The following is a 12511-nucleotide window of genomic DNA, read 5'->3' on the forward strand; positions in this document are numbered from 1 at the left end:
CTCTCAGCGGTGCCCCGCTGGGGTGAAGGACCCTCTGCTTTGGGGCTGGTGACTCGCCCCCTTTCCATCAGCTGAGTTTCGTTTAGAAGCCACGCTACCGTATTGGGTTTGCTTTGCTATGAACCGCAACGATTTGATCCCGAGGGGGCTTTACAAACGGCGGCTGTAGGGGCTTCGCTGTTTGTCTAATTCAGGGCCCAATGGCCACCTGTTTTCGGGGGCCTGGCTGCCAGGGCAGAACATCCCCTGCCCTGATTAAGCGCTCGCCCCCTCTCCGGGGCTATTCAGCAGAACAAATTTTCCTCCGGCGATTCAGAGCAGCTCAGTTCTCTTTCACTGGGCGCCACTATAGCGCGGCGTGGAACCTGGTTTTGTATGTTTCTAAAATAAAGGGAAGGATTATCGGGGGAGCTTGCGAAGGGGGAGAGATTTAGCCTGGCCAGAGGTAAAGCAAGCCATGAAAAGGCCCCTATATCGCCCCTTCCCCCCCAACACGCCTAAGAAAGTTTGGAGGAATTCAGCGTTTTGTGTCCTGCTGACAAAGGCCCCCTTCTCCAGCGGGGCCGTTTGAACTCAGCTGTTTGCAGACAGCCTATTTCACCTGCGAACCACAAAAAGCTGGGAAACAAAGTCCGCTCAAGGGGCGCTCTCGAGGCTGCAAAGCAGCCGAGGGGGTGAGACGATCGGGCTGGAGAACTTGTCCTAAACGCAGGGAGCGGGCTAGCTCGCTCTCCGAGAGGAGTGTCCAGGGGGAAGCAGCCCCCCGCTGCGCAGGGGAAAGGGGCCCTGGACGGTGCAGTCCTAGTGGGGATGGTTAATTTTTGGCCAGGGAAAAGGAGCGCACAGAGCCAGGGGAAGAGCGCATGGGCCTGGCCTAAGCTGGGAGCTAGGACAGTAGGTTTAAAATTTAAAAAAATCAATTCGCCGCCCCCAGTTATTTCTGAAAACAGCCGGGCAGCTAAGCCGGGGGAAAGGTTGATCCCTGGCACCTCTAGGCTTGGCAGTTCCTAGCCCAGGCACCTCTGCGCTTGGGGCATCAGTGGGGAATGTAAAAATATTGTTCGAGTCCCGGAATCTCTTTCATTCCAACCTTGGGTCAATGGCAGCCGAAATCAAGCTGCCTCCACCCTTGCTCCTGCAGGACAGGCATCCTCCCTGGAGACCCACCCCAGGGGGGCACATGGCCCTTTCTCACCCCACCTTCCCTCAGCCCTTCTCCTCCCCCCTCTCATCAGCCCCTCTGCTCCCCCCTCCCCGCTTCATTAGCCATCTTTCCCTGCATCACAATGGGCCCGCTACCTACTACAGAGCGGCCAGAAAGAAAACATTTGGGTCCCAGCAAGCCCTGGCTAATGTGCCGCTCTCCCCAAAGCGCGCGGCCTTTAGCAAAGTATTTAATTAGCCGCCACAAACTTCTTCTCCCCCTCGCCTGCAGATTCCAGCGAGGGGAGGGTTGGGAAGTGCTTTACACCTTGCCACTCACATGTTAATTAATCTCTATCTAACCCTAATTGCAGTTGATTCAAGCACAGCTCAACAGCTCACCCACACAATAAACACTGAGCCTACTTCTATCCAGCTTACTCCACGCTAACACATCGAGCAATTAACTCCAGTACCAACTAATAGTGCAAACAAATATTTTCTGTAAACGAGATGATTTCAGGCAAGAGAAAAGGGGGCTGGGGACCCGGTGCAGGGAACCGAAGGCTGCGTTGCAAGGTCATTTCTCTGGCACCAAACTGCCCTGTCTTTTGTTCTCTTCCGCTCCTTCCTCTGTTTATTGTCTTTCCTCCCTCCTCAGCTGTCTTCGTTTTGTAAATTGTACCCCCCTCCCTCCTTTATGGAAAGGGTTTCTTCGGTCCCCCCCGCATACATCTCATGTGGAAGCAAAGGTCCCTTTGCCGCGCACTCCTCTGGCTTTTTGCTACCAGGCCGGCTGGCCTTGGAGCTGACTAGAAAGGCGCAGATCGGACCTTCCCCCCCTCCCCAAAAACAGCTAACCCCCCCGGCCTACCAAATGCGAGCCCAGGCCAGCGGGCAGGACCGAAGGGGAGTTCACGGAATTCAGAGCCCGGGATTGCAGCAAAGCCCTGTGCGATCCCGGAGGCGGTGCGGGGGAGTTGCTTGGCTGGGAGCCGAGCCCTACGATTTAGGGGAGAGAAGGGTGACCCTCGCTGGGATTTGATCGGCACAAGGAATAACCTTTTCTGTGGCTGGAGAGACCCCCCCCCCCAGTGCAGGACCGATTCCCTGGGAAGTCTCAAGGCAGCTTCTGCTCCGGGAAGGCGGGTTCGCTCTGCCCGGGACTGCACATTCCCAGAGGCTCGGGGAATCTGGGGCAGCCCCCCAGGAAGGGCTGAAGCCGGAGGGCAGACAAATGCCAGGTCAAGAAGCGGGGGCAGAGCCGGAGGAATAACTTTGTCCTCCTGGGGGCTGCCAGGATCCCTGCAGGCTCCAGCATGGGCGGGTGGCAGCCCCGGGAGGTAGCTTGTTTCCCCGGGGGCCTTTCCCCTCGGGCGAGCGCCGCCGCCGTGGCCCGCTGGGGCGAGGCAGCTTCCAGGGTGACTCGGCAGAGCTGGCTGCAGGGTAACCGGAGCTGTGGGGCGCTTGTGGCCCAGCTCCTGGGGAGGGGTGGGCTGGGCTGCGGGGGCTGGCGGCCCCCTCCTGCCTGGCAGGGATGGCTCCCTCTCGCGAGGGCCGGAGGGGCACTTCGGAGCTGGCTTTGCAAAGGGGCCCAGCTCTCCACCCCGAGCCCGGGCTCTCCCCACCTCGGGCCGGGCCTTTCCCCGAGCATGCGGGGGCAAAGAGCTCCGGGGGGGAGACGCTGGGCTAGGAGGCTCCTGGCCCACAGAAATAAGAGCCGGGCACGTTCCCAAGCAGGTGGAGCCTTTTCGCCCCTGCGAGGCCCTCAGTCAGGCCAGAGTCCTCCTCAAAGGACCGGCCCCCTCGCCCCCATCTTGCAAAGTCCCTGCGTGGGCGAGACCCGGGCCAGACATGAAGCCTCTGGCAGCCCTCTGCCCGCCCAGACCCCCTGCCCCAGACGCTCCAGCCGGAGAGGCAGCGCCTGGCCGGGCTGGGTCTGGCCCGGGCAGGGGGAGCGCGGAAGCCTGCAGTCAGCGGAGTCACTAGACAAGCCGGGGGTGGGGTTGATCCGTTCACATGTCAGTGGCCAAAGGCTCAAAGCTCTGCTGGTGACACGTGGTTTTTCCTGCCTCACCCGTGCCCGGGATGTGGCGCCTGCCCCGGTGGAAAGCGGTTTTCACTAAGCAGAAGATCATAACTCCCCCGCCCCCCCGGGGCAGTTGTATCCTGCCCGCCCCCTAGATCTGGCTTCCCCCCCCCCCCCGCCAGGAAAGGAAACTGAGCCAGCAAGAGCCCAAGTCAACCCCGTCGCCTCATTCCCAGCCTAAGCCCCGGACTTCCCAGGACGTGCCCAAGTGACACATGCCTGCGCTGGGCTCCGCGCTAAAACCCAGGCCGGGCAGCTCAGGCTTTTAATTGAAATGACAAGTTTGCGCCCAGCTGGAGGCTGTCCTCACTGATTCCCCTCTGCCAGGCGGGGAAGGATATTAACTATGACGGACTTGATAAAGCTGCGCCAATTGCCCGCCCGCCCCGGCCCTGAGACGGGTTTTTTCTCGCTAAACCCGAAGCGGAATGGTATTAATCAGGATTTAGTAATTTGTTCCTGTCGGAACCGGCAGGCAGGCGCGAGCCTTTGGGGCTGCTCCACTCCAGGTTGCATTCAAACAGCCCGTGAGATTTAACTGTAAAAAGAGTCTTTAGACTGAGCAACCCTGAGTCCTCTCAAGGCAGGGAAAAGGATCGGGTCCGTTTCACGGCAAGAACCGCGTGGGGAATCTCCGTGTAAACGGCTTTATTTTCTCCCGGGTTCTTCTCACTTCGCATGGTAGTTCCCTCCTGACCTTTCAACAACAGAAACCACTTACGGGGTTTGCAGAAAGTAGGCTGGGGGCTGCACGCTTCCCCGCCCAATGAAAACGGGGTTTTCTTTGGCCCTGCAGTCTAGGGTGACCAGCCAGCAGGTGTGAAAAATCAGGCCCTGGGCTTGGGGTAACTGGCACCTATATAAGAAAAAGCCCCAAATATCGGGACTGTCCCTATAAAATGGGGACATGGACCTGGTCACCCTAGAGCAGTCTGACCGCTCTAGCTATTTCGATTTGCTCATGGGACCTGGTGTCTAGTTGCGCCGCACATTTAAAAAAAAGCGCGCGCGTAGCCGCCACAGCAATTTGAACGTGAAAATCGGTATTTTCAACGGGGACTGTTATTTTTAGCGCCCCTCACGTTACCCTCTCAGGTGTCAATCGTTGCAGTTTTGCACCCACCGAGGGGGAGAGGGGATGAAAGGGAGACAAGCTTTTTTATTCTAAAAAAGGGCATTGATTCCGAGGTGGTGCAATGAAAGGGGAGGAAGTTACCCGCCTGCGATATATTGCTAGGCCAGGGACGGGCTCCTTTGGGCCCCGAGAAGCCGGTTCTTTCGCCACAACAAAGCCCCTTCGTGAAGCCTCTGACTGCAAAGCGCTCGCTGGGGCGAACTGTCCCATTCAGGTTAACGCTGCAAAGCCATTCCTCTCTCGTCACTGTCTGGGCAGCGGGGGGCAGAGCGTCAGGGAGCTCGGGCCTCTCTGTTAGTGCCCAACCTCTTTTCTCCACTATCTCCCTAAGCAAATGGGGTGAAAAAGCAAAAGCACGGGCTGGAAAAGCAAAACCCTCCCAGGCTCGATTTCAGCACTGCCCTCGGCTGCTGGGCTAGGCTGAGGGGAGACAGCGAAGCAGGGACCCGAGGAATGAAAGGGTTTAATTGCAGGTCAGGCCACCGCTGTATTGTGGTGCGGCTCCGCTCCCGCATCGAGCCAGCCCCGCTCAGCCTGGGCTTGGAAAGCAACTTCTGCTTTGCTCCCTGGTGCCCCTTCTAGGCCCCCAAACGAAATCTCCAGCTTCGCTCCACAAACTTGCCCGCATGTGGCATCCCAGGGTGGGACTCACGCTAAGGGAGGCTGCGGCATAAGCGAGGCGGTTTCCATGCTAAGGACTGGGAAATCTGAGTCACAGGCGGCGAGTCCGCCTATCTACCGGCGTGACCAGCCAGACCCCGTCCCCAGCTTTCCATGCGGCCAAGTGCTGTGTGATTTCTTCCCCTCCCGGGTTAGCAGCCGTGTGCATCCGGATGGGGTCTATTTATGCTCCCCTGGGAGATAATTTAGGAGCCTCCTACTTATTTAACTTGGCAGCTTCTTACACTCCGCAGTGGAAGCTGCGGAAAGTTCTTAGCACGGTGCTCCGCTATCGCATGCAGAGGGGGCTTTGCTTCTTGCGTTTGTTTTACGGCACAAAGCGAGCGCTCCCGGACGGGCTTCTAAGGAGGCACCAAGCGAGGCGAGGCGAAGGTGCATTTTTGCAGGTGTTTGTTGATCTTACAGAACATTACCCGCTCCCATCCCTGCTCACCAAACCCAAAGGCTGTGGGTGGGTTTATTTCGAGTCATAAGGGGCTCCCACTCTTCCCAGAATATAACCAGGAGCTCATCTTGGGCCCACAGATTAATCACAGCACTCCCTGCTGTTTACTGGCAACGAAATATTGGGCACAAAATCGTGTAGGCTGGTCAGCTGGGATACGTTTGATTTGGTTGTTTGTTTTGTTTTGGGGACACCGGCAAAGCCTCAATGGAAAATAAAGCAAGCCAAGTTGTGACTGATTGAAGGGACAAGCGCATGGGGCAGGAAGCCACGCATAGTCATTCGTTTTCACCTGTTTTAAATAAGAAACGCAACAAAATACCAACCGCCGGTGTATTTGACCCCTCAGAAGATCAGACGCACCCGGGAGATAATCACCCGCGGTTTATGGTGGTTTTAAGTTTTCTTCAGACAAGTCCCTTGAGGGCCAATGTTTTGGTAACGATCTTTGTTCTCCTTCAAACCCTGCAAACGCGTTGTGTGTGTGGGGGGGGTCTTTGCGTTGTGGATTCCCGCTAAACCGTTGCGTGCACCCACATTTCGCCGCCCATTGGTAGCCTCCCCTCCTCGTTCTCCAGGGTTGCAACGGGGCCCCGTTCAACGCCTGGGCTTTGCACGGCTTAAATCCCGGGGCCAGGGGCTGTGTTTCCCGGGGGCGCGCGGGCTGGTGTCAGGTCCCTGCAATGTTGCACGGTTCGATGTTGCAAGGCGCTGTCCTGCACCGGCGTCTCTGCCGCACACCCAGAGCTGGAGCTCCCCGCGCTGCAGATCAGCTGCTCGCTGCAGCACGTGTGAACAGCAAGGCTGCGCCCTCGCGCTAGTGGGGGTGATAGTCACTTGGGACACAGGCGCTGGCTTGCAGGTCGGGCGAATGGGGGACTCGGGAGAGCTCCTGCTGCTGCCGGAACGACTCCTTGGTGTAAGCAAACTTGACCTAAATGCGGCCGGCAGGTCTTTGCAGTCCTCCTGGGATGTCCAGTGTCTGCTGGAGATTGGGTGGCAGCTTCAAATACATTTAAAAAATGGAGGCCAAATTTATTCAGATCTGGGCCCCTGAAATGCACGAGCCCAGATTTCAAAAGCAGCGTCTTGGCCTCCAAATTTTGCTGATTGAAAAGGAGCAATCTAATCCGTAACATCTCCCTTCTGTTCCTTAATTTCATATTCACACATCTGAGTCTACTCCCAAACTTCTAATTTTGAACCCGCTGCAGCATTTTCTGTTGGAAAATGCACAACTCAGTTACAGGAACTGCGATGGCTGGGGTGGGGGGCACCTCAGAAGGTGCGAGAAGCCACTAAGATTTGTGAAATAAGCACATTATCTGGGTATTAAAGGGGGCGCAGTTCTGAATGTTAATAATTAGGTTTCAAAGTTCACACTCTCACTGAAGTGACCAGAGCAGTTGCAGCTCTCAGAACAATTGTTTCAGGCTGTGTGTAGACCCACAAAGACACCTCCGCACTGGCTTCTATGCAGCTCATGTTTGGCAGGTTTTATAAGGGCCAGGTTTTAGGAAATGGTGCATTCTGGGGCAGCCTTCCACACCAAGGGCTGGAGTCCACATCAAGGAGCATGGCTGTGGGATCACAAGGTAAACCAGGTGCTCCATCCCTATATAGCTATGCCTGTGCCAGCCATAATTCTTCCCTGGTGGTGGCTGCAAGAATGGGAGTGGGGAGGGATAGCTCAGTGGTTTGAGCATTGGCCTCCTAAACCCAGGGTTGTGAATTCAATCCTTGAGGGGGCCACGTGGGGATCTGGGACAAAAATCAGTACTTGGTCCTGCTAGTGAAGGCAGGGGGCTGGATGCCGGATGCCAATAGGACCCTTTGGGGTCCTTTCCTGTTCTAGGAGATAGGTATATCTCCATTATAATATAAATGCTGCCCAGGGATTTTAACCTGCATAGTAACCAGGGGTGAAAGGGACTTACTGGTACTGCTGGAGTCCTGAGGGAGGCATGGCCTCAAAATTTAAAGGCCCTGGGGAGCCAGCTGTGGCTCGGAGACCCAGAGCCTTTAAATCAACCAGGGGCCCCTAGCTGGGAGGCCCCCAGAGCTCAGAGGCTAATTAAAGGGCCAGGGCTCTGGCTGCTGTGGGGAACCCTGAGCTTTGCGGGGCTGCGGCAGGTATTTAAAGGCCAAGAGCGCCTGCCGCTGAGAGGAGCTCCAAGCCCTTTAAATCCTGACCCCAGCCTGGCTGCGGCTGTGATTCAAAGGGCTCTGGGCTGCCCACAGTTTCTGAGGGGGTGGATGACATGGCACTAAAATTCCCTGCAATCTGTCTAGACTACAGCAGCCTCCCTTGTTACCACGAGTGGAGCTACAAGGGGTACATCTGAAGTTGGTGTGGGTCACTATAAAAATGTCATCGTCTTACTTTGGAGCGAGCTGGGTGTAATCAGTGTCATACAGAACAGTAAAGCTGACAGCGCTGCGTAGTCCTGCAGGGCCAATATATCTGGGGCAGAAGTGAGCTGGGGTCTCTGCTGGATTGTCCATAAGCAACGGAAGTGGTAGGTAAGGCCTAGACGCTGCCCTGTCCTTCCACTGGCCCATTACACAGGGTTCGGGAGAGGGTGAGCTCAAAGTGGAGACCTCAGCCACAGAGTAAGGTGCCCCTCACTCTCCCGCATGGCCCGTGTAACGACCAGCTACAGCCTCTGGGCCTGGCAGGCCAGCTGGGGTCGAGTAGGTGGCCATGTCTCAGCCCTTCATACCAACAAGCAGAGCTGGCCACTGTGACTTTTTTTTTTTTTTTTTTTTTTTTTAAAGAAAAATGTTACAGTTTTGTTGCAAAAAGACATATGGACCCCCTCCCGTTTAAAAATGCTTTCAATGTTTGGATTGTTTCATTTTGAAATAATGGGAATGGGCCCACTGTTTTCACTGTGTTTAACTCTTCTGCCCTCCCCTCCATTTTCCATGGGGGTGGGGGGGATAAGATGAGTTGGGGGGAGGGAGAAGAGAAATGGAGGCATGAAAAAAACAACTCCTCCTTTCTGTCACTTGGTTAATTTTTCCCTTGAAAAAAGTTTTAAAAAACCAAAACAAAAAAAGCAAGTGAGAGAAAAATCCACTTTCTTTCACTTTTGCATGCGCGCCTCCTTTTCATGGGGGTGGGGGGAGAGGGAGGAAGCAATAAAAGAAAAGGGGCACCCCCCCCGATGCCAAAGTTTTTAAATGAAAATTTTCTAAATGAACTAAAACTTGTGTTTCGTTTTGAAAACTTGTGGTGTGAATTTTCGTGTCGCTGAGACATGGTGACTGACGTGACCATGCGTCGTTGCCCTTAAACACTTTTTTGGAACAATCCCCAACTAATTTCAGGGACCTTTCCCTACAGCTGCAAAAGTTTGCATGACTTCTGTCCCGCAGCTGAGGTCTTACTCCCCGCCTCCTTCCCCCATCCACACTGGGGCCTACATACAAAGGACAAGCTAATCCCAGCTAATAATTAAAGGTTACACATGCAAGCCTGTCTCAGACCTGTGCAGCACCCATTGGGCTGCACCGTCTTTATTACTGTGACAGTTCCTGAGTGAGAAAGACCCCCCAGGATGGCTCTCAGAGCCCGGGTTGAGCTGGCACATTGTTGACGGTGTAACCTAAGTGTGTTGAACACGTTGTCACTGAGCGACTGGAAACCTCACCATGGCACCTACCGAGCCACTTGTCAGAGCAAAAGCCTGTGGCGTCGTCTCATATGATGTTATTGTGCATCCTGTGCTATTAGATGGTTTTCTTAAAGTCCCAGCCCCTGGAGTCATGTGACTATGAGAAAAATCTCAACCTTAGTTAAAAACACAGCCCCCTCGAGCACACAATCAACCCCCACCCCCCAAATTTCACTCCCTTACTGTTGTAGCGTAAAGCTAAGAAATGTGACCAAAGTGACCCCCCCCCACCAAGGTGTAAAAGATCAATGAAAAGAATCCACCATGTATTATTTTAGACGCACCAATGAAGTTTTTGAGGAGGGCCTGACACACACTATTTTAATGCTCACGATACTCATGGACTCATAGACTTTAAGGTCAGAAGGGACCATTATGATCATCTAGTCTGACCTCCTGCACAATGCAGGCCACAGAATCTCACTGTCAAGGTTCCTCCCCCACTCTGAACTTTAGGGTACAGATGTGGGGGAACCTGCATGAGAAGCTCTAAGCTCAATTACCAGCTTAGATCTGGTCTGGCTGCCACCATTCACAAGCACTCCCTTCCTTGAGTAGCCTTGAGAAACGTCACCAATTTCCTGGTGAACACAGATCCAAACCCCTTGGATCTTAAAGCAAGGCGAAATTAACCATCCCTCTTCCTTTCTCCCACCAACTCCTTAGTAGATCCAGATCCAACCCACTTGGATCTAAAAACAAGGAAAAATCAATCAGATATTAAGAAAAAAGGCTTTTAATTAAAGAAAAGAAAGGTAAAAGAAAACCCTCTGAGAGAGTTTAGCATACCAGCTATTCTCACAGACAACAGATTCAAAACACAGAGGGTGTTCCCCTGGGCAAAAACTTAGTACACCAATGAAAATACCCAAATACCCAATCTGATTCCACCTCTAATTGCACAAGATAGTTACAAAGAAATAAACATAAACCTATTTATTCCTGTCTAAACCTTACTACTCTGATAAGAGGCTGGTTCCTTGATCTTTTTCACTCTGGCTGAAATCGAAAACTAACAAAGGAGAAAACCCTCCTTCCTTTTGAAACATCTTGTTCCCCTATTGCTTCCTCTGGTCAGGTGTCAGCTAGGCTAGGTGAACTTCTTAACCCTTTACAGGTAAAAGAGGCATTAACCCTTAACTATCTGTTTATGACACTCACCCATCCACTTCTATAACAAACCCCTAACCTATGTCTGAGTTATTGAAGACCTCAAATTGTGGTTTGACGACCTCAAGCTGCAGAGAATCCTCCAGCAAGTGACCCGTGCCCCATGCTACAGAGGAAGGAAAAAAAACCTCCAGGCCCTCTGCCAATCTGCCCTGGAGGAAAAGTCCTTCCTGACCCCCAGATATGGCGATCAGTTAAACCCTGAGCATGTAGGCAAAACTCATCAGCCAGCACCCAGGAAAGAATTCTCTGCAGTAACTCAGATCCCACCCCATCTAACATCCCATCACAGACCACTGGGCATACTTACCTGCTGATAATCAAAGATCAGTTGCCAAATTAATTGCCAAAATTAGGCTATCCCATCATACCATCCCCTCTATAAACTTATCAAGCTTAGTCTTAAAGCCAGATATGTCTTTTGCTCCCACTGCTCCCCTTGGAAGGCTGTTCCAGACCTTCACTCCTCTGATGGTTAGAAACCTTCGTCTAATTTCAAGTTTAAACTTCCTAGTGTCCAGTTTATAGCCATTTGTTCTTGTATCCACATTGGTACTAAGCTTAAATAATTCCTCTCCCTCTCTAATATTAATCCATCTGATATATGTATAAAGAGCAATCATATCCCCCCTCAACCTTCTTTTGGTTAGGCTAAATAAGCCAAGCTCTTTGAGTTTCCTTTCATAAGACAGGTTTGCTATTCCTCGGATCATCTGAAAAAAAAAAAAAAACAACCACGTTTGAAAAATGCAGTCAAAGCAGCACTTTTATGGCAGTGAGCTGGTGTGTCTGTGCAGCACCCATGGCACTGCTCAGGTACTTGGTTAAGAAGCGGTGCAGCAGCCTGGCTCAAGGATGCCAGAGAAGAGCAGGTGTAGGTGTTGCGTTACTTGGGTTCCTGCAGGCAGGCACATGCAGAGGTTTTGTTTGGGGCCCTGGGGTAAAAATCTGAACATCAGGGTTCCACACTCACCCATAAAATAACCACTGAGGGAAGGGCCCATGAAGGAGCAGGGCTGGGCTAAATTAGAGAGAGAGAGAGAGAGAGAGAGAGACAGTGCCACGCAGGTTGCATGCAAATTTGGTATTCCTCCCTCCCCACCAGCCCCCATAATAACAGAGGGGTGCCAGGCCAAACCTGAGTGGCGCCGTGACCAGGGTTGCCAACCTCTAGGATTGGCTTGGTGTCTCCATGCTTTAGAGATTAATCTTTAATTAGAGATTATGGCATGTGATTAAATCTCCAGGAATACGGCCTACCAAATATGGCAACCCTAGCGGCTGGGTAGCCAGGCTAAGACATGAGGCAATGAGCCGTAAGGCCAGTGGATGTGAGGCGTGGCAAGTAGGTCAGGCAGCATGTGGGTGGATGGGCAGAAGAAGAAGGAAGCCAGTGGGGGAGCAGGAGACAAGCCAAACCAGGCTGAAACCAGAAAAGTGAAATGAAGACAAATGTGAGAAGAGGGTGAAAAGCTCCAAACAGCCCCCAGCTGTAAGTGGCGCAGGCCGAGACATGGTGGCTGGGCCAAGGACAAATGCTCAGCCAGGCACGTGGGGCTGCAGAGCAAGCTGGAGATGACATGAGGTGGGCGTGTGCACAAGACTCCTGCCTGGACCCAGTGATGCTGCTGACAGTAAGGCCCCGATTCGGCAAAGCATGGTCACATGATTAAGCCTTGCTCAGCTGAGCAGGCCCAATGAGGCCAACAAGGAAGGATCCCTATGGGAAGGGTGGCTGGAGTCCGATTCTGATGCCCTCACTTGGCATGCATGGTACAGCCTCCCATGGCTAGTGGCGGCAGCAAAAGGCGACGCACATTTTAATTTTTGACTCCAGCCCACTCTGTGGGCCAGGCCTTAGGCCCAGCTCCTCCACAGTAGTTAGGTGCCGAAATTCCTTTGAGGCTTGGAGCCTTAGTGGATCAAAGCCCCAATTGCTGAGCATATAGGGGCGTGGCATGTGGTGGGCCGCAGGCGGCAACTGCCTCAGTGAATAACAAATGTGTGCATGACCTGAGCAGTGAGACCACAGCCTAGAGTATCGTTTCTGTGGGCTCGCCTGTTTGGTGTCGGTCATACGGTGCGTGAACGTGCTTTTGGACAGGGGTGGCCAGTATGTGCTTGTACAGCACCTAGCATAACAGGGCTTCTGGGCGCCAGTGTAATGT

General features: G+C 53.3%; 1 protein-coding gene across 10 annotated transcripts in view; it reads left to right on the top strand.

Annotated features, from left to right (window-relative positions):
- Positions 1–12511, top strand: part of C6H3orf14 (chromosome 6 C3orf14 homolog) — a 78948-nt gene that overhangs the window by 38358 nt on the left and 28079 nt on the right. The window lies entirely within an intron of this gene.

The sequence above is a fragment of the Gopherus flavomarginatus genome, chromosome 6, assembly GCF_025201925.1.
Source record: "Gopherus flavomarginatus isolate rGopFla2 chromosome 6, rGopFla2.mat.asm, whole genome shotgun sequence".
Lineage (NCBI taxonomy): Eukaryota > Metazoa > Chordata > Testudines > Testudinidae > Gopherus > Gopherus flavomarginatus.